Source organism: Bacillus rossius (genome assembly GCF_032445375.1).
Source record: "Bacillus rossius redtenbacheri isolate Brsri chromosome 4 unlocalized genomic scaffold, Brsri_v3 Brsri_v3_scf4_1, whole genome shotgun sequence".
NCBI classification, from domain to species: domain Eukaryota; kingdom Metazoa; phylum Arthropoda; class Insecta; order Phasmatodea; family Bacillidae; genus Bacillus; species Bacillus rossius.
Window position 1 is genome coordinate 4807548 of NW_026962010.1, and position 19250 is coordinate 4826797.

At 39.0% G+C, this 19250-nt stretch overlaps 1 protein-coding gene across 12 annotated transcripts in view; it reads left to right on the top strand.

Moving 5' to 3' along the window:
• LOC134541618 (somatostatin receptor type 5-like) overlaps window positions 1–19250 on the top strand; it is a 719278-nt gene that overhangs the window by 686710 nt on the left and 13318 nt on the right. Inside the window, exon 1 of one of the 12 annotated variants that reach the window (XM_063385177.1) lies at window positions 9767–9827. The exons of the other annotated variants lie outside the window; for them this stretch is intronic. The gene's annotated coding sequence lies outside the window, so the exon portion shown is untranslated. Of the gene's footprint in view, window positions 1–9766; window positions 9828–19250 lie in introns of those variants that run through there. 12 annotated transcript variants of the gene reach the window in all.

Here is a 19250-nt window from a genome sequence, read left to right on the forward strand (position 1 = left end):
CTGGAGTAAATTGTTATGCAACTAACCATTATTGCAAGGGGCGGAAAAAACAAGGGTTTAAAGACAGAAAAATTAGTAGGTATAATATATTTTTTAGTTCGTATGATTATAAAAATCCTAAACATTATTTGAAACGTTTGGCTGAAATAAGTGTTGATAAAACGAACTATTACTTTAAGAACATGGAGTAAAATAAAAAAATTCACAACTTCCTTTTTATCAAATTTATACGAATTTATTCAAAACCATGAAAATATTATTCTTATCCTTGGCTCAAAGCAAATTTTTATGCGACCACGCATTGATGCAAGGGATGGAAAACAGTGTTTGAAGGTCAAGAAAATTCATAACTACCTTAGCAGGCATAACATGAAATTTGATCTAAACTATTCAATGCTGGACGCATTGAGTTAAAAACATTCGAAACATTTTCGCTGCAAGGAATATGGTAAAAAAATTAATCTATTTTTTTTTTGAATGTTGGAGAACATATAGGATCATAAAAGTCCCGAAAGTTTATTTTTAGAATATTTACAGCAGAAATGGGTACTTCGAAATCTACTACGTTTGTAGGCTGTACAAAAAAAGATTTTTTTGTAACGATACAGTTTGCTTTGGGGATGGATGAAGGACATAGTTCACCAAAGTACTGCACGAACACGTGAGGAACTACTTGCCGTATCAAGCAAGGCGTGCGGTACACGATCCTGCGAACAAAGTAGTATTAACATGTATTTACTGGCCATTGTGCTGGTAGGAGGTGTTGGTGTCGGTGCCCACCATTTTGGATTCTCACCTTACGGTGGCCATCTTGTATTACCGTCACCTTGACCTTTGACCTATAAAATTGGCCAAAAAATTGCCAAATATGACTCAAAATTTGCCGAAAAAAAGAGCCAACATTTTTAGTTTTCAGGGGAAAAATTCTACCAAAAATTCTAAAAAAAAATCTGAATTATAAAGTTTTCAATTTTCAAGGGAAATACCGTAAAAAAATTAATTTTTTAATTCACAATGCCTCAAAATATATTTGCCTTTAAAAGAACGAAAATTTCCCAAGGAAGCGTAAATTTCCCGTCAACAAGCCTACAAAAAGCCGTTGAGGTTCTTTGACCCCGGCCGCCATTTTGGATGACGTTACACCCACCATCTTTGGTTATGAAGTCACGTCCACCATATCGAATTATTATCATAAAAAAATTGTAAAAAAGTTTGCGGAAGAAGTCGGAAACATTTTTGACAACATATTGTATGCTTGTTTTCCGCAATTTGGATGCTCAATTGTAAACAATGTGGTCTGATAATAGATAACTTAGTCATAGAGACCGGAAAAATTTGCGAATTCATTTCGCGATAGGCTAAAATCCAAATCGTTATACCTCAGTGCTGCCTCTGCTATTGATTCACAACTCACCTGGATGACTTTAGGCCAATGAGAAACACCCAACCAAAGCTTTATCGAATCACAGGCTGCTACGCGCTCGAACGTCTCACAAGACAGCAGTCAATGAGTGGGTGGCATTTGACCGAGTGTACGTAGAACTATGGAGTTCATCCTACAGGTCTTTGAACTCGCGAATTTTTCCGGTCCGTACTTAGTCATAAACGCGTGTGTAAAGTTAAAGCACTGCGTGCCGAAAAACCCACCCTGACGCGTGCACGTGGGATAAAAGGGAACGGCTCCTGTCAAGAACACGTTGGTTTCCATGCTGACGAAGCATCAGGTCGTGATCACATTTCCTCTGGAGTGTCACGTTCACGTGTAAGTAATTCAGATCCGCCCCGTTATATTCTCGAGTTTCTTCGCGCGGTGCGAATGTGTGTGAAGTAAACCTAACGAGGTTCGCCGTCTTGCAGCCTCGAGAGAAAGCAGTTGCACCCCCCAGTTCCCTGATCACGCCTGGTTAATTGGGTTCCGCGCCGAGTGGGTGCAGCGCGCCGCGCGGCGCCTCTTGTAATTAACAAAATGGCCGTCGCTTTGAGGAAGAGCTCGTTGCGCGTGTCGTGACGCGATAACCGCCACGTCGTTATTTATGAAAATTCAATTCGCCGATGCTGACGGGAGAGTCGCGTTGAGGGGAATATTAGATCGAGCACGCCACTACTAGCAAGTAATCTAATCTTTGGCATTTCACTGGAGAGATACTTCCCAACCCCACGTGTAGAACAGCTGCATGACAGAGCAGGAATTTCCAACCAAACGAAACAAGAAAAGTAAATGGAATTTTTAGGCACTCATCTAAAATTGCTTTTGCTTTATTTTTCATATTTTTATTTGAACGAAATTCTTACTCGTCAACTCTACGTCATTTTTAGAAGCCAAACTTACTTAGAAGCCAAACTTTGTTGTTAGTTTCCCAATGCGTAGAATCATTTTTGTAACTCTATTACGAAATTCAGTTATAATATGCAATTTTTTCTAAACTATTGCGACTATCAAAAGTAAATAATTCATCATATATCAAAATTATAACTTTAAAACGGTTGTTTTTTTTTCGCTCAAACATGTCAACGTGTATTATTAATCATATTTATTTTAAAAAACTAATTTTAAGTACTTAAGCCTGCTTGAAGCAAAGCTTTTCGTTTTGGTCCTGAGAATGATTCCGCGTCTCTACTCACAGAAAGAATCCTTCCAGCGAGATGGAAATGATAGTCGGATCGCCGCTTCGCGCCAGATGATCCCCTGGTGAAACCGCAGAGCTTCCTGGGAGCCGCTGCCTCGTTTCCTCCGCGCCGAGCGTTGCTGCTGCGATCCAAATTGAAAAATCGATAAGAGATAAACGAGCGTGCCATTCCCGAACGAAGGGAGAAAAAGAAAGGGGGAAGGGGGGGCATTATAAAAAAAAAGAAGGAAAAGGATTTCTCACAGCTGGAGTCTATTATAACGTCCTTCTGTCCTCTTTCCCCCCCCCCCCCCCATTTCTCACACCATTCCTTGCAGCCCCGACATACCTTAGCAGCGTGCCGTACTTCGCAGATATATCCATTAAAGATAGCGACGAGTTCGCGCGAGTCGGAAGACGTATGGAGACATTGCACACTTGGAGACGCATCCATTAAAGCCCCTCCCATAAAACAGGCCAAAGTGAAAAAAAAGGGGGGGTTAAAAAAAAAGAGGACGAGGAATGACTTTTATGTCGCCCTGAATAGGGTGTTGACGGCCCGTACTCAACAGGTTTCCTGCCGTAAAGCTCTCTTCTCCCCCCCCCCCCTTCTCTAGGACCTTCCCCAACGTAGTGCCGCGGCCATTTGTGACGCGAGGCGTTTTACGTCGGTTCTCCCGTCAGGGCGCAACCACCGACCACCGACGTTTTGTGCTCACGTGACGTTCATGAGATGTTCTGTGCGAACAAACAACACAGGAGCCGCTGATGCATTACATTCTTTCACGCGTAAAAGACCGAATTAAAAAATAATCCGTTTTTCTGTAAAGTCGGTTTACGGACGATAGTTTAACGTGACAACGTCTTAACAAAACATTGATTAAATGATTGCATATTTTTATGAATAAAATTGAATCATTTTTATTTTAATAATAAAAGAATAAATACTTGAAATTATACTAGTAATCAGATTTTCAAAATGCAAGAATAATTAACCTTTATTGCCGAAATTGTTGTTGTAATAAGCAATGAAAACCACATTAACTTTTCACTTCACTTTATAAACAGTCGACGAAACAGTTCACGTGTCGCGGATAAATAGCGCGATTCGTTCGGTTCGCGTCCGTCACCGTAGATGACAGCACCGTAGGGGCATAATATTATTTCGTTTTTATAATACGATTTTATAACAAATACGCATCCTAAATACACCAAACTTATTTATAATGTGCTACAATATTTTTTAAAACATTGTGCAAAATATCCCGGGTGTAATTTGAATTATTATGTGTAACTGTAAATCACCATTATTTGTACAAAAACGTATTTGAAAATTCAACATTACTTTTAAATAGCCATACCGATTGTGCTGAAAATCGGTGGACGTTCGTTAAATTACACAATATTAATAATTCAAACGACGAAAACATGATTGAAACGTCTAATCGATGGTTGTTCCAATCGAGTGGAAGAGAGATAGATGCGGTGCAAGCGTACAATGAGCGTAATGGGACAATGTGCGTAATGGGACAATGTGCGTAACGGGACGCTTTTTCGTGCGTGCAGCCGGCGTTCATCGATTTATTAGACGTTGTCACGTCAAAAAATCTATGCAATTAACGCAAAACGCTTTCAAATACCCGATCTGCAAATTTTATACAGGACGCATAGACGCAACGGAATTGTCTGTTAACTTTCAATTTCTTGCGTTTCGGCTTGTGTTTCCGCCTTCTGTATTGTAAAGGAACTTTTCCTTAAAGACTTACGCGTCATATCTGTAGAAAAGGCTGCCTCTTTATTTTCATCACGCGCATGACTTTTCCATTTATAAAACTTTCGCACAGTGAGAGCAAATAATGATTTTTTTAAATGTCAAATGAGTAATAATTCCACACGTTTATGTGACAATTGTTGTTTATAAAGAGAAGCTCGAAAAATATTTTTTTTTTATAAACCACCGTAGTTTTCCTATGTTTGTTGCGTGTTGCGTCCTCGTGCTCTTGCGTTTCTTGTGAAGTTTCAAACCCAGACTCAATACTAACATCACCGGCAAAAAAAATGTGTTTTAGGTTATATTAATAATTTACCAGCTCTTGAGCTCACATATTTGTCCAGGACTATATATATATATATATATATATATATATATATATATATATATATATTCCGTATCCTTGAATATGTTAATTCCTTTATATCCAATATGTGACCTCTAGAATAGACTCCATTATCTCTTTGTATTCTTGCGATAGCGTCACTTGCCCATTGATTGCTAACTTTTGAAAATTATAAAAATGGTAATCTCTGGCCCACATACGTCCAGATAAATTGTGCGCCAGTAGCAGAAGCGATGAGCTTGAATATCAACACAAGCGCTAAACGAATGTGCGGTTTTATTTTTTTCCTGCCTCCACCAATATAACACCGTGCAGTCAACGCAGAAATTATACATCGTGCAGTCAACGCAGAAATTTTTGATGTGGTAAAAGTTTTTTTTTTTTTTTTTTTTTCGCTCTCACGCTGGCGTAACGACCTTGGCGTACTCAATATGCAGAGCGCCTCACGCCCCGCTAGGTTGGGCGATGAATCAGCCAGGCGTGAGTTGATGCGCGCTTTATACCATGCGTCCGAGGCATGAATTAGCTGACGCGCCGCAGCTGTGAAGCGAGTTCGAGAAATCCTCTTAGCAGTTTATAAATTTAAAAAAAGATAAAATCGTGTCAATTTAAATGAGGGCGTTATTTTTGCATGTTCGAACATAGTGTCCATAAAAGAATGTCACAGATTCAATGGTATATTATAAAAGTTTAACTTAGACTATTTAAAATAAATTATACATCAAATAGAACGCAAACTAACTTAGTTTTTTTTTCCTTGCAAATGTTCAATATGACTGTGTACCTTTATTTATACGGCACACGCCCAAACTTAACTGCATTTCTTCCCGCACTTTGGTTAACAGGTCCGGAGTAATGGAAGCAATAAATAGTCTTTACAGATCTGTGTCTCAAACTCTGGCAGATCATTAGGTATAGTTGCAGAACGTAGACACGATATTTTAAAATGCCCCAAAGGAAAAAAATCGCATGGCGTTATGTCAGGTGAACGTGGAGGCCAGTGAAAATGAGTTCTGTCGTCTCGACCATTACGACCAATCCAACGGCCAGGGACTTAGATGTTCAACCACTCTCGAACAAACAGATTCCAATAGGGGAGGGGCTCGATATCTGTTGCCAAATAAAGTTCACAAGTTCACCCCTACTAATTGGGGAAACAGCCATTCTTTCGCGCTGCATGGGAGAAAACAATAAAGCAGCTTTCGCGCATTCGCTTATCTAAAACTGTTAAGAGTTACTCTTTAATTATGACCTTGAACCAACAATCGACAACGCTTACATTTGATACTATTATTATTTTATAATAGGGACATCATTCTATGGAAATACTGTATTTGTGTAAATCTTAATAAGTCTGTAACCAGGAATGCGTTTACTTAAATAATTAATTTTAAAATATAAAAAACAACCATAACAGCCACAACCAACAATTAAATGTGTTCACAAAAACAATAATTGTCATATGCAATTTAGAAAAAAATTATCTTATAATTGAGAACATGTTTAGAAAATACTCAAATGTATTTTCTTACAGTGAAACGTAGCAAGTGTTTAATTTTATAAAGTTATTTTAAAAAATAATAATTTATTAAATAAATATGCTAGTTCCTTCTGAAGATTATATGTTCGGGATATATTATAATCTAACAAAGCATTCGAAAACTTAAAATTATATATATATTAATATTTAACTCGTTTAGCAAGTAGTATGATGTTGCGTCTGCAAATTAAAACACACATCGTAAGGGTGGGAGCGGCGGAGTGTAAAATGCCCATGACTCTAGCTGAGTCTGCGGTGATTGGCCATTGCCTTCGCGATGTGATTACTAAAGGATGATGCGGCAATCAGTCCTGATCCAGGATAGGATATTTTTCACAACCCCGACCCGGTCAGGAATTGAACCCGGAACTCTTAGCATCAGCCATTTACGCTTCCTGTAAACATATCGAGTGTATTGTGAGTTTTAAAGCTCGTATTTTAGTTTTTTTAAAAACCTAAGCAATGCTCACAATAAGCTCAGGTAGTTTGCAGTTATCGCTATAAGTGGTTCAAAGTTAAATGTTCCCCAATGAAACATTTTATTTCCAACTACATGTAAAGATATTCCAATGTAATGCCAACTTCACAAGCCATTTACCGAGGTTAAATTTCAAAAAACAAATGTTATGCATTTACGGCTGTGTGTTTTCCGAGGAAAGTTATTATTAAAATGGGTTCAGTTACCGGCAGCGCACATGCCGTACAGTGATTGTACCACCTCCGTCGCTATCGACATGCGTATGTGTGTGCGCGCGCTGCACCAGGTGGCGATGCATATAGAGAGGTTATTGCATCGTCCGTGGCGTGTCGCCGGCGGTGTTTGTTCAGCTCTTCTGGCTGTTATCAGTTTGCTCGCAACACATCTCCGCTGTTTGCGATGCTTTTACCTCGCCAATTCTTTTTTAACCTCTTGAAAATTCACAATTATTTTTCTAACACTTCTTTTTTTTTTAAAATCTAACCAAATAATTTCATCATCGAATGACCCGATACACTGCTGGAAATTTAAAGTAAATATTTAAAGAATTTATAATCAAGAATGCACCTCGAAAAAAAAGATCTTCGCAGTTATTTTTCTTCTTATTTCTATGTTCCGATGTAAGCGAGTTTAACTTGGAAGGATAAAGAGTACTGTTTTTCTTGGACTTAAAAATCTTTCAGATAGTTTTGTGACTACTTCGAGATGATTCTTCTACCTTCATATTTGCAGTTATTTTCCTAAGCACCCGTCAATTTACGAATATACCTACCAGTGGATTCACGGAGGTTCAGGAAAAATTTATAAATATTATTATTCGTAAAGATGAAAATGATTAACACTGTATGGTTAAGTTAACCATAGCGAATCTATACATTCAAGTAGAATATTGTAATGTTTAAATTTGTACCCTAAAATAATATAATATAATTCTCGAAAATCTGAAAGATGTCTGTTAACGAGAAACACAGGAAAATGTATTGTGTCATGTCTTTCAGTATGTAGGTCGCATTTTAAAAATAAATTATTATCTCTACAACATTCACAATTATAAGTTGCTAGAAAAAAAATGTGTTGAATGTTGAATCGCGCTGATGAAAACGCACGCCGAAGTTGCTATAACATCGTAACATTTTGCACAACTATTCACATTTCGTATTATTTTGTCAGTATGTAGTCGATTGCATTTTAAATATTAGTTATTATATTGGTATTATTCTACTTCAAACTGTTATTCCTTGGTTTGTTTATTGGGTTTATTTTAACTTATATGCCCCGGCTAGACGAAATAGTCGTCAGGTCGTGCCGAAGGCATGAGGGTGGCCTGAAAACTTCTAAACCAGAGTTGGCCACTAGCTCGTACGACAAGAAGGCAGTCGGTACCTCACCTACGTGTTAAGGTCTATTCTTCGAACAGTTTGGCGGAATTAGCCTACGTGTGGCAGACGGTTTCACGGACAAACACAAACAGGAGTTTTGATTATAAATAATTAAGGTACTTAAATTGGTCATTACTTAACCACGCTTTAAACGGAACATGCGATGTCTCAGTTCGGGGAGAACTACTAGTTATCTGCAGCAGTAGCTCTGCGATTCGTTAAGTATCTCACCGCGGACGTGCGCCAGCACACTCGCTGTAGCGTGCAAGCGCGTTGGCAACAGCACAGAATCCGTTTGTTTAACTTGATGTAAGCTTTTGGACAGACGCCATTGCTAAGCACATGTATGTCTGTAGAAGAAAACTACAAAAAACCCAAAAGACAAAAACACAAATAAAGTAAAAATTGCTGTTGTTAACAGGATATAAACACCACAAAATTTTCCATAACAGGAATATGGTCAACAAACAAAGAAAACCAAAAAAAATGAACTAAGAGAACGAAAAAAAAAAACACAAATGATGACAGCACAAAAATATTGAACCCAAAAAAATTTGTTTAACTGTTTGTTTATCTTCATCGTTGCGTTCGTATGTTTGCTGCGTTGTCCAGGTTTTGTTTGTCCGTCTGCATTTACTGTTGTTGTTGAGACTGTCTCATAGTTATTAGCCCACTGTGTTCGTCTGAGCTGTTTTTTTTTTTTTCGTGACTAAATTCCTTCCACGGAATTCTTTTACTGTTTCATGTTTAAGTTCGAATGTGTTCGCCTGTGCTGTCGTCGTTGTGTTGTCCGTAATACCTGTTTAGGTGCATCGTTGGGTTTATCTGTTTGATAACAGCTTATTCAGCCTTGTTTTCTGTGGGTTTATGTCTTTAATTTTCTATTTCTTAATTTGCATTTATGATTTTTTCTCATGACAAACGGTGCAAAAATTCAATGGCGTATGCCCAAGAAATTGTATTAAACAAATACGTGAATCATTTAAATAACGTATCATTTAAAGAAACCAGAGTAGCAGCGGGTAGCATCAGGGCAGCGCAAACAGAAAAATCGCTCAGGTCCCGCGGCGGTTTTTTTTTCTTTTTTATTTTTATTTATTTTTATTTGTGCGGTGTTCTGTTAAAAATACGGACATTAATGGGAAAAGTAAGATTAGATATTTATTATCTTTTAACTTAGAGTGCTGGTCAACACCTATTTCAAGTCATGATTTCGTATTGGAAAAACTTGCAAAGATTTTTATCGTCACGTATAATTGTGGGATTGTGCGGGGAATTTAATCTTAAGCATTTATAAAACTGACCCGAGGATATTTTATCAAGAAATACAGTAATATGAAAATTTTCCTAATATAAACTAACAAAACAATCGTTGAAATTTAAGTTCCAGGTTTGGTTGAACAATTTTTTTTTAAAAAAAGAGGGAATTTTTGATATTTCCCGGTGAAAGACCCCTAAAAAAGTAAATAGCCCAAGGCCCCGCAGGATATAAAGCCACTATTGGTTTGCGTCGTCCTTTCGCAGTGGGGTCCTTGCGCCTTGACTTGGCTGTGTTGCCACAGACGAACCAGGCCCCTGCTGCGCGGATCGCACGACCGGGAAACTGCTGGCTGGCAGTTCTGCCTCGAGCGCCAGACGAAGCTGGTTACCACCTCTTGTTCCCAGCCGTCTGGCCAGTCTGCGCTCTCCTCCAGGCGCAAAGAGGAGGTAGGGTTTCCGGCCACGTGAACCTTATTGCTTTCGCACTTTATGTACATCCACGTACACATATATACAGCATGCGTCCGATTCTAGCTGCTTTGAGTCACTGCACTTTGAAGTTCTTGATCTAATAAAAAACCCTGCGGAAAGGTAAAGACGAGAAGTTTTCGTACGTAAAATAATTAAATGATTCACATACCTAGAGGTAAATGATGACTGCGGGTTTTTTTTTTAATTTTATATTTTTTTTCTTCAGCTTAAAATGACTAGGCTGCTTTAATTGAGCAGAATATTTGAAGGGTTCCACTTAAACTTCAAAGAGTTCTTATGAAACGCTTGTAGATACAGGTAATTGAAATATAAGAAAAACTTTGCAGTTAAATTACACGTAGAAAAACCCTTTGCTTTGCCTCGAGTCGCGACTGTGCAAGTCGGCCTAAATCTTTGGTAATTTGCATTTGCTTTCAAAGCAGTAGTATTTCCATCGCTCTGGGCCAGGGGTCGGCAGAACGCGGCCCGCGAGCCACATACGGCTCTTTTGGTAGTGTCACGGCTCTGCAACCCACTGCGCTGACGCACACAAAAATAAAATAAAAATTCGGGCCTCCTCCCCATTACTTGCTGTAAAATTTCTCAAAACCCACAGTTAAAAAAAAATTGGTTGTCTGTAAAGTCGTTTTACGGACGATAGTTTAACGTGACGTCATAACAAAACATTTATGAGATGATTGCATACTTTTATGAATAAAATTGAATCATTTTTATTGAATTATCACTATTTTGTATGGATACAAAGAAGGAGTGAAATGAAATGTACAATTTAATTGATAAATTTACTTTTATTTGCACTCATTAATTCAAATATGTTTATTACTTTAACGAAGAGATTATTTCAACTATAACTTTTATACATGTTTCCTGTGCAATGCATTCTTTGAATTATTCTTGCAATGGGTGATATTGATTTTAAATAGTTTCATGGACACACGCCATTACTGGTGTACGCTGTTTGTTATACAAAAATATCGCTTGGTTCGTCATGCTTCGCTGTGTTGTCGCAGGTTGATATGTTTCTCTCTCTCTCTCTCTCTCTCTCTCTCTCTCTCTCTCTCTCTCTCTCTCTCTCTCTCTCTATTTACTGCTCTCTTCGCAACTGTCTCATGGTTGTCAGCCCACTGTATTCATATGTTCTATAATTTTTTTCTGGTTAAATGTTTCCCACGGAATTGTCTGAGCTATCTTTCGTATATCATAAATAAATCAACAATAATTAGGATTTCCCGAACCTATTTGAAACTTATTTTTGTAGGATTCGCGTCCATCCATTCTGAGACCGCGTCTTGCATGTTCGGGTGTTATTTTTCACCTCTATTTATTTTATTTCCCTGTTTATGTACAATCAACATGTCGAGCTTCGAAATTTGAATTCCGTTTGTAACTTATGTGCCATATTTGGTTAGAAGTTTTATACTGATTGGTTAAAACTTTGTGACATGTTTTTTTCAATCATTTCCTAAGAGAGCGTTGTGATACTTCAAGCAGTTTAACAGTACATAGTTCACCATTTTAACGAGTGGTTAGGTTAGTTGTACATCTTTAAAAAAAACGAGATATTGTGAGAATGGTCGGCTGGGCTGGATTAGCTTCGTTTGAATATACTTTTTAAATGATGTGGACGATTGGTTCATTTAAAGTGGTTTAAAACTCGCGGTGAGATTCGGGACTGATGCGAACCTCCCGTCCCGTGCGCGGGAGACCCACGGGAGTTCGCGAAACGGGGGAGTTTGGCCGGACGAGCCACAGAGCTGAGAGTCGCCAGGATGTGGCTGCTGTGGCTCTGGGTGATCAAGGCCCCCACATGGCCGGTGCTACCGTTGCTATGGCAACGGGGCCCATGGGTCTAGGGGGCCTGCGAAGGAAAGAAAAAAACTTAAAACAAAAAGTAGACAATTTTAAATAAATCATATAAAACAATTAAACAGTAAAGCCTAAAGTTAGTTACCGATGAAATATACACCGGAGTAATATTATTCGGAAATATTCTGTGCGTATAGAACGTGTCTGAATCTACAACTGTGAGTAACAAAACCACCACCAATTGACGTGACACCATGTTGACAGTGCAGAACACTTACACTCATTTATTTTCCATTATTCAAAATAAATTTACGTTGACAATCTAAACACTGACTTAAAACTAGTTTTAATGTGTTTTAAAAATAATTGTGAAAAGGTTAAAAAAAACTAAAACAATGTACATAAAAAAACATTTTTTATCTCTGTTAGAAAAAAAAGGGGGGGGGCATCATGACTTCTAGCAACGGGGCCCACAGAATGATGTAGGGGGTCGGGTGATGTCACCACATCGCCGTGTTGCAACGCCCCGAGCGTCGCGGTGATGTCACTCGACCACGCCCGATGATGGTCTGCGAGTACGAATCAGGGTTTCCGCGCGTTTGCAACAACCACACTTCACTCAGATGATGTTGTTGTTGTTGGTGTGCGGCAATTGTCTGCTGGACGAGAAGTGGCTTCACGCGGTATGCGTGCAGCAGCCTCATGCACGGCCAGTCCCTGGAACAAACCATCAGTTGTCAACTTTTTTTGATAAGGATGGAGGGGGGAGGGTTGTGGGATTCTAGCGGGCTCCAATGGGAGGCGTCACATCGTGTCAGTTTTGTCGATACGCCGTTGACGGAAGCGAAGAGGCATTTCTGCTCTCGTGCAAATGTTCGGGACACCACGTCACTGTGAGGGGGTGGGGGGGGGGGGGGGGGAACTGTGTTCGTTTTCATTGTGTCCGCCGAGCGCATAGGCATAGGCGGGGGGCGCTAGGCGGCGAGGCGGAAACAGTAATCCAATCGGTCGCGGAGCGGAAACGCCCGCTTTCCCATTGTGCGGACTCGTACAATATGTACCGCAGCGAGCATTTCAGGTCAAAATTTTTGCTCCCGGCTTGTAAAACGGAAGTGTACCAGAAACGGATTACTGAATCTTTGTATGTGTTTGTGTGTGAGTTGATAGAACTATTTGGGGGGCGGGGGGGGGGGGGGGGGGGGAAGTTATTACGAATGACGGGGGGAAAAAATCAGAACTATATTACGATTACATTTTGAAGTCATTTTTGAAACGTTTGTTGTGTTTCGAAATATTTTGAGTGCAATATCAAAGTAGGTTTGTCTGTGTAGTACGATACCTTGTCGGCCGGTTGACAGTTCATGAAGCGTCCAGATCAGGTTATATTTCAGGTATCTCTTTGTTATAAAACGGTTAGGCATCGGAGCCGTCAAGTCATTGTGATTATTGAGTTTTATAAGTACGAATCAGTATAAACCATTGGAAAAATTACGGTACATAGAAATCAAAAATTGTTACAAACAATTTTGTTACATTTCATTTATTTAGATGTGGTCTTTACAGATACACATTATGAAATACTTGATGCACGATTTTGACACTTAAATGTAAATCTTCATTCTTATTTCTTTAAGTGTTGCCTTGTAAACCCGCTTCACCAAACGCGATTCGGTGAATTCGTAACCCTCACAGACTCTCGCGCGAACGGGAACAATACGATCGACGGATTACGACAAAACAAAAGTGCGAGTTTCGTTCGAAACGAGTGAAAAAAAAAAGATTGGTTTCGTTGCTGGCGTGAAAGGGCTATCAGTTTCCGCGCCGGGACAGGAGACATAAATAAATGAAAGAGGAAGAGACCAAAGGACGAGTAACAAATGGCGTTAGGGAAAAAGCTGTGAAGGGGGAGGGTGAGAGAGTTTGGCGTGGGAAGGTTGGCAAACACGGAAGCTAAAACGCAGTTTCGAACCATTGGATGAGCTGCGTGGCTCGCTTACCTCACTCTTGTGGTGCGCCTGGGCAGCCATTTCTCCCGGTAAGGGGGGGGGGGGGGGGTCAGTGGCCCACGGTCTAGCTTAACACGTTAAAATAGTCCAGCCTTTGCCCACAAGCAAAATAATTCAAAATACCAAAGAAAATAAATAAAGCCTTAGATGCTCAGGTAAAGCTAAATTCAACCTCCCCCCGCCCCCCCCCTCCCACAACTCATTTTTATTTAAAGGGAGGGCTGTAAAACACCACGATATTAAAGTAAAAATAAATTCTTACCGACGAAATCAAATTTAAATATAATTATATCGGCCATTTGAAATCCCCATTGCTTCGCAGGAATATTTTCAGGAACACTGTAAACAAAAACGCCCGGTAACCAAACCAGGAGGTTAGGGGTCGCAGTAGGCTCCTGCACGGGCCTCGGCCTCTGGGCGCGCACTGGCGACAGTCGTGACTGCTTGGGGCTGCTTCATTAAGGCCCTAGGGTTGCTTCATTAAGGCCCTTGTGTTGCTTCGGGCTCGGGTCGTGCTTGTCCGAGTCGACGCCAGGAACGCCAATCCGAGCCTTCCCTTGCACCCGTCCTTTGGAGCTGGTCGTCCAAATGTTTGATTGTAAATATGCAAATAGAAAATTATTGTTTTTATTTTTTGTATTTCTGTATGGGTTTATAATTTTTTTATGTGGGTTTTGGCATCGTCAAAAAAATAAATAAAGAGTTCTTCACCCGCGCTTCGTTAGACAGTACAGTCTCCTGCTGATGGTGGCGAACGCAACGTTGATCATAACGTTGGTAAACTCTAATTTCGAGACGGAAAAACATAAATCTCAGACCATGAACACGGAAGCCTTATATTATTATTATTATTATTATAACAACGAGGCTATTATACAACAAGACTATTATGATGTAGATACTGCATTTGCGATAGAGTTTTTCAAGTGTTTGTTACAATGGAGAACTTTTGATCTAAATCGGACTTGAAAGAGTTCCTGGTTTTTTTATGAGGACACCTCTTTTATTACAAAAAACTTACAAACACCATGTACAGATAATTTAAATCCATTCTTAGACAGTCACCCTCCATACGCTTACGTAACACTTCAGTGCTTTTTTTTGGACGGTGGAACTGTTCCAAAGACCAGCTTTCCCCGTTCCATCAACTACTTGTCTCTTTTTTGTTTGTACTAAACCGTTGTTATTCTGTTACTATTTGTAAGCTTATTCACTAAGATATGGGTGAAGGTTAAATTGTTGTAACTTCAACCGGAAGGAAGAAAGCTAGAGATGCGACAGCAACGCTCCTGAACTTGCCCCAGCACCCACACACACACACACACACACACACACACACGAACTCACTCGCCTACGTTTTGCAGTATCCGCTAAATGGATCTTCCCACGTTCTTGGTCTGGGTCTCTCCTTTGTGTTCCTTCCCCCCACACCTTCATCAGGCTCTTCTCTTTGAACCTCGTTCCTTTCCTCCGGGGAATAGTTCACAATTTCACTTTCTTTCCTCCCCCCCCCCCCCCCCCATAATTTTTCCAAAAGAAAATGGTTTGGTAAGAATGAGTGCCTGTCATGGATACCAGCTTGCAGGGGAACAAATTCCAACTCGATGTGCGGGTTAGAGAGTACCAAGTGTGAGTAGAAGCAGTTTTTGATTAGTTGTGGCCGCTTCTCTTATTGATAAAGCAACAATAAAAATGAAACCGAAGACGTTAAAATCCTTATTGGCATAATAAATTCCGTGAAAAATAGGTACATGTAATTTTATTTAACAACTGCATAAGGTCATAACTGTTTATTTTTGATCAATAACAAGAACGGCTAAACTAATTTCATTCTGAAATATCTTTAGTACAATTATTGTTACGGTAAAAGCAACACCACTTACGCCAAATAATAACTAGTTAGATTTGCATTATCTTTCTTTCAGTGAAACAAGTATTTCGCTCATCACAAACCACGCAACTTTCGTGCCTAGGACACGTGCCTGCTTGATATGTATGATGGCGTGTCGACATTTTATGTCCATTTTACGACTTTTTTCAACGGTTGGATGTTGGTGCGTGGCTTTGGAGCTGCCAAGAGAGAGCGACATTGTGTTCTCGTGCTAAATAACTAATGCGAAGTCCGCAGCAACAGTGTTACTAATTCAAAAGTTCTGCAAGCTTTCCTCTTGTGAAAAAAAAAAAAAAAAAAAACTTTAATTTGGCTCGTACAGAATGTATAAAATATGTAACTTTTTTTACACTGTGTGTGCGCGTGCGTGCGCGCGACAAGGGGCAAAGTTTTTTTTTATCCTTGAACATGTCCTCGCAATCAACTTTAAAAAATTTCCTTTAAAAAAGTTATAAAATCGTTGTAACCACAGACCTGGTGGTGAATCAAAGCTGGTGAAGTTCAAAACTCCATTAATGACGCGATTTACATGCATGCATGCATGCGAATTTTTCCGGATGAAGAAAACAAAAGAGGCAAAAAGTAGATGGTAGAATAAAGTGAGAATTTTTTTGTACGAAACTAATATTTTTAAAGTTGAGCTTAGTATTGCTCGAAAACCGTGTCAACTCATCGATTAGCTTCGAAAATTCGTTATGCGTGCCATTTGTGTATGAACCGTTGTTTCCGATTTTTATATCACATAATACTTAATAACAAAAAAAATAGCGAGTCTTTTAGTACTCGCCAGAGAGGTTTAACATATAAACTCGGTAACGAGCAAATGCATGTGTTTTCATGTTGCAAGCAAATAATCTTATAGTACAAAACTCAGACACGAAAGTCAACGTAGAGTTCTTGGAAATAATGCCGAGTGTGATAGATGTACGAAAATTCAGTTTCAACCACATTTTTATTGACGCGAATCACACGTAGTTTCCGCATCCGCAGCTAGAATTCGCTACAGGAGCAGATACGTTGACTATTGAATCATTCTATTTGCACACCGAAATTTTAAACTATATTATGAAACAACTCCAATAAAAAAAAACTTAAAAAAATACTAAACATCGGCTTTGTACCTGATTTTGGTTTTCGACAAAGGAATTTCATTAAACAATAAATACTGTAAAGTTTCCTTTTGGCTTTGTGAACTTTTGTTGGCGCCATCCGCCACAGTTGGCAGCACCGTTGTTACACATTTCCGTTCCGTGCGATTTCCGTTCCATTCACTAAATTACTCATACAAAATGCTACATGTCGAGAGCTACGACGTTACACATCAAAATCCAGGACACGACGTGAGGGTCCCGTGAAAAAGTTCATGGTAACAGTCAACTTCAACCAACGTGTGATATTGTTCATTTCAGTGATAAATTGTCGCTGATGTATAAGCAATTTTCACCCGGATACCAGAACACAACAAAGCTTTTCAGCTTGCTGCACGTTTTCTATGGCGTTTTTTTTTCGGAGTTCATCTGATCGTCAAATACCTACAAGTTTGAAAAGAGGCGTCAGTGGAAAGTTTGAATGTGCGAACCTTATTCAACATGTTGCAAGCATGCGAATACAAGTCTGTTTCTCCTGTCTAAACTGAGATTGAAACGTGGTTGATTTGTTCGCCATATGTATTCCCAGTCGTGTTGTAACGTTTCGCGTCTGGCAGTCCACTGCGTTCGCACGTGTTCCTTTGGTTGTGGTGTCACATATCTGTCTCTAAAGGGATCGTTTCCTTAGTTTCTTTTTCCCATTAAAGTTTTTGAACTTTTCCCCCTTGATTCGTAATGCATCTATGGTCGTTTGTTTTTAAATAGTTTCTATGTACATCTAGTATGAACGAAATGAATTTGGTATACCCAGAAAATTGGAAATATTTTCTGAAAAATATTTTGCTATAGATTTAGGAATTACATTCTACATCGTAACAGTTTTATAAACAAGGTTTCATAAAATAAAAAAATTTATTTTAAACTGTAAACCACATGAAAACAAACTTTCCGTTCATCCTAGGGGTTGAAATATAAGTTGAACCTTAAAGCTTTTTTAAATCTTAAAATAATATTTATAAAATACTGACCGCCATAATATTCACTCAGTTTTAAAAATTGGCAAGTAACAAAACTAAACCAGCGCAAAAAATTAAGAAACTTTCTCGTTAATTATTTACAGCCTTTACCTGCGCGTTATACAGTTGATGGTGAGTTTTAACATTTGCCATCCTCGTTCATCTATTTGATTTATCGTTCTACTATTTTTTTCTCCCTTTCATATTGATTACTGACAAAATTCCTTTTGCTGGTTTTTCTAAGTTTTGTTTGCCTTTAGATACTCTCAGCTTGTTTATGTGCTGGCACGAATAACATACTAACGCATTTCTTAAATCATGTTTTTTTTTCTGAGGCTTACAAAAAAGTTCTGCAGTAGCAAATTAAACTAGGTAGATATAAGTTTATTCTGTTTACGGGTTATTTACATTATTTAAGTTACGTTTTACCACATCATTCTTAAATAATTTTTTGCTGATTTTAGGTTTTTATGAAGAAATATTTTGAAAATTAAAGTAAAGATATACATTTGTACAAGTTACGCAGCTTTAAAAAAAAACGAAAATTAACTTCTAGTAAGTGACCATAGCTAAATTAGTCAATCGAAGTGTTCATATACATAGGTATCTGGTGACCAAATTCGCAATAAAACGTCAAACACGATACTTATCTTTCTTAATGAGTTTCAGTAGATCGAAAATAATAGGTTTGAAATGCAATAACTCGACATTCATAGAGAGGCCAAGCCGTATCTGTGTTTGATAATATTTATTTGTATTTAAATTTTATTTATTACGTTTTTATTCTCCTTTGTTTCGTTGCTTTCCGGGGGTTGGTATCTGTTTATACTTGCCAGTGGGTCTTGATAGAGGAAGCCAGTAACGATAAGACTCGTTCTATTGGGTGCAGTGCCAGCCAATCAGATGAGGGCTTATATTGATGCTTATAGAAGAAAAAGTAGGGTTTGATATAGGCTAGATGCAGACAGTCAGTTAGGCAGCGAAGTAGCAATTTTTTTGTGGGAAACGTCTATAGTACCTTACCAACAACGAACGACTCGTTTCACCAATCAGCTTCAACATGTGGTGAAAATATAAAGTCATATTTACAAACCAAAAACTAAAAATAACTTTTATTTTACATATGTGGGCTAATTACAGAAAAACTTACGATACAGCTCAGCTCTTTAGGCTTAAGTGCGTTACCTAATAGAATAAATTGTTCGCTAGCTGCCTATTTTGCGGTACGTAACATTGGCGTATTCGGGCGCGCTGAGCTCCCGACGTTGAAACAATCCTGTCGGGCGCTGCGACGGGGGGTGGATAAGTGGGTGGAGCTCATCCGAGGGGCGGGGGCTCCTTTTGTTCCCGTCTTGAGCGTTATGACCTTTTACGACGCGGTCGTAAACACCGCCGATGAAGTCAGGGGTGGCCAAATCGCGATCTCCCGCCGGAGAGAGAGTTTTGGTCCGCATTCGTTTCTTATTCTTCTAATATTTTTGACGTGACGTCAAATAAATCGATGAACGCCGGCTGCACGCACGAAAAAGTGTCCCGTTACGCACATTTTCCCGTTACGCTGTGTCCCGTTA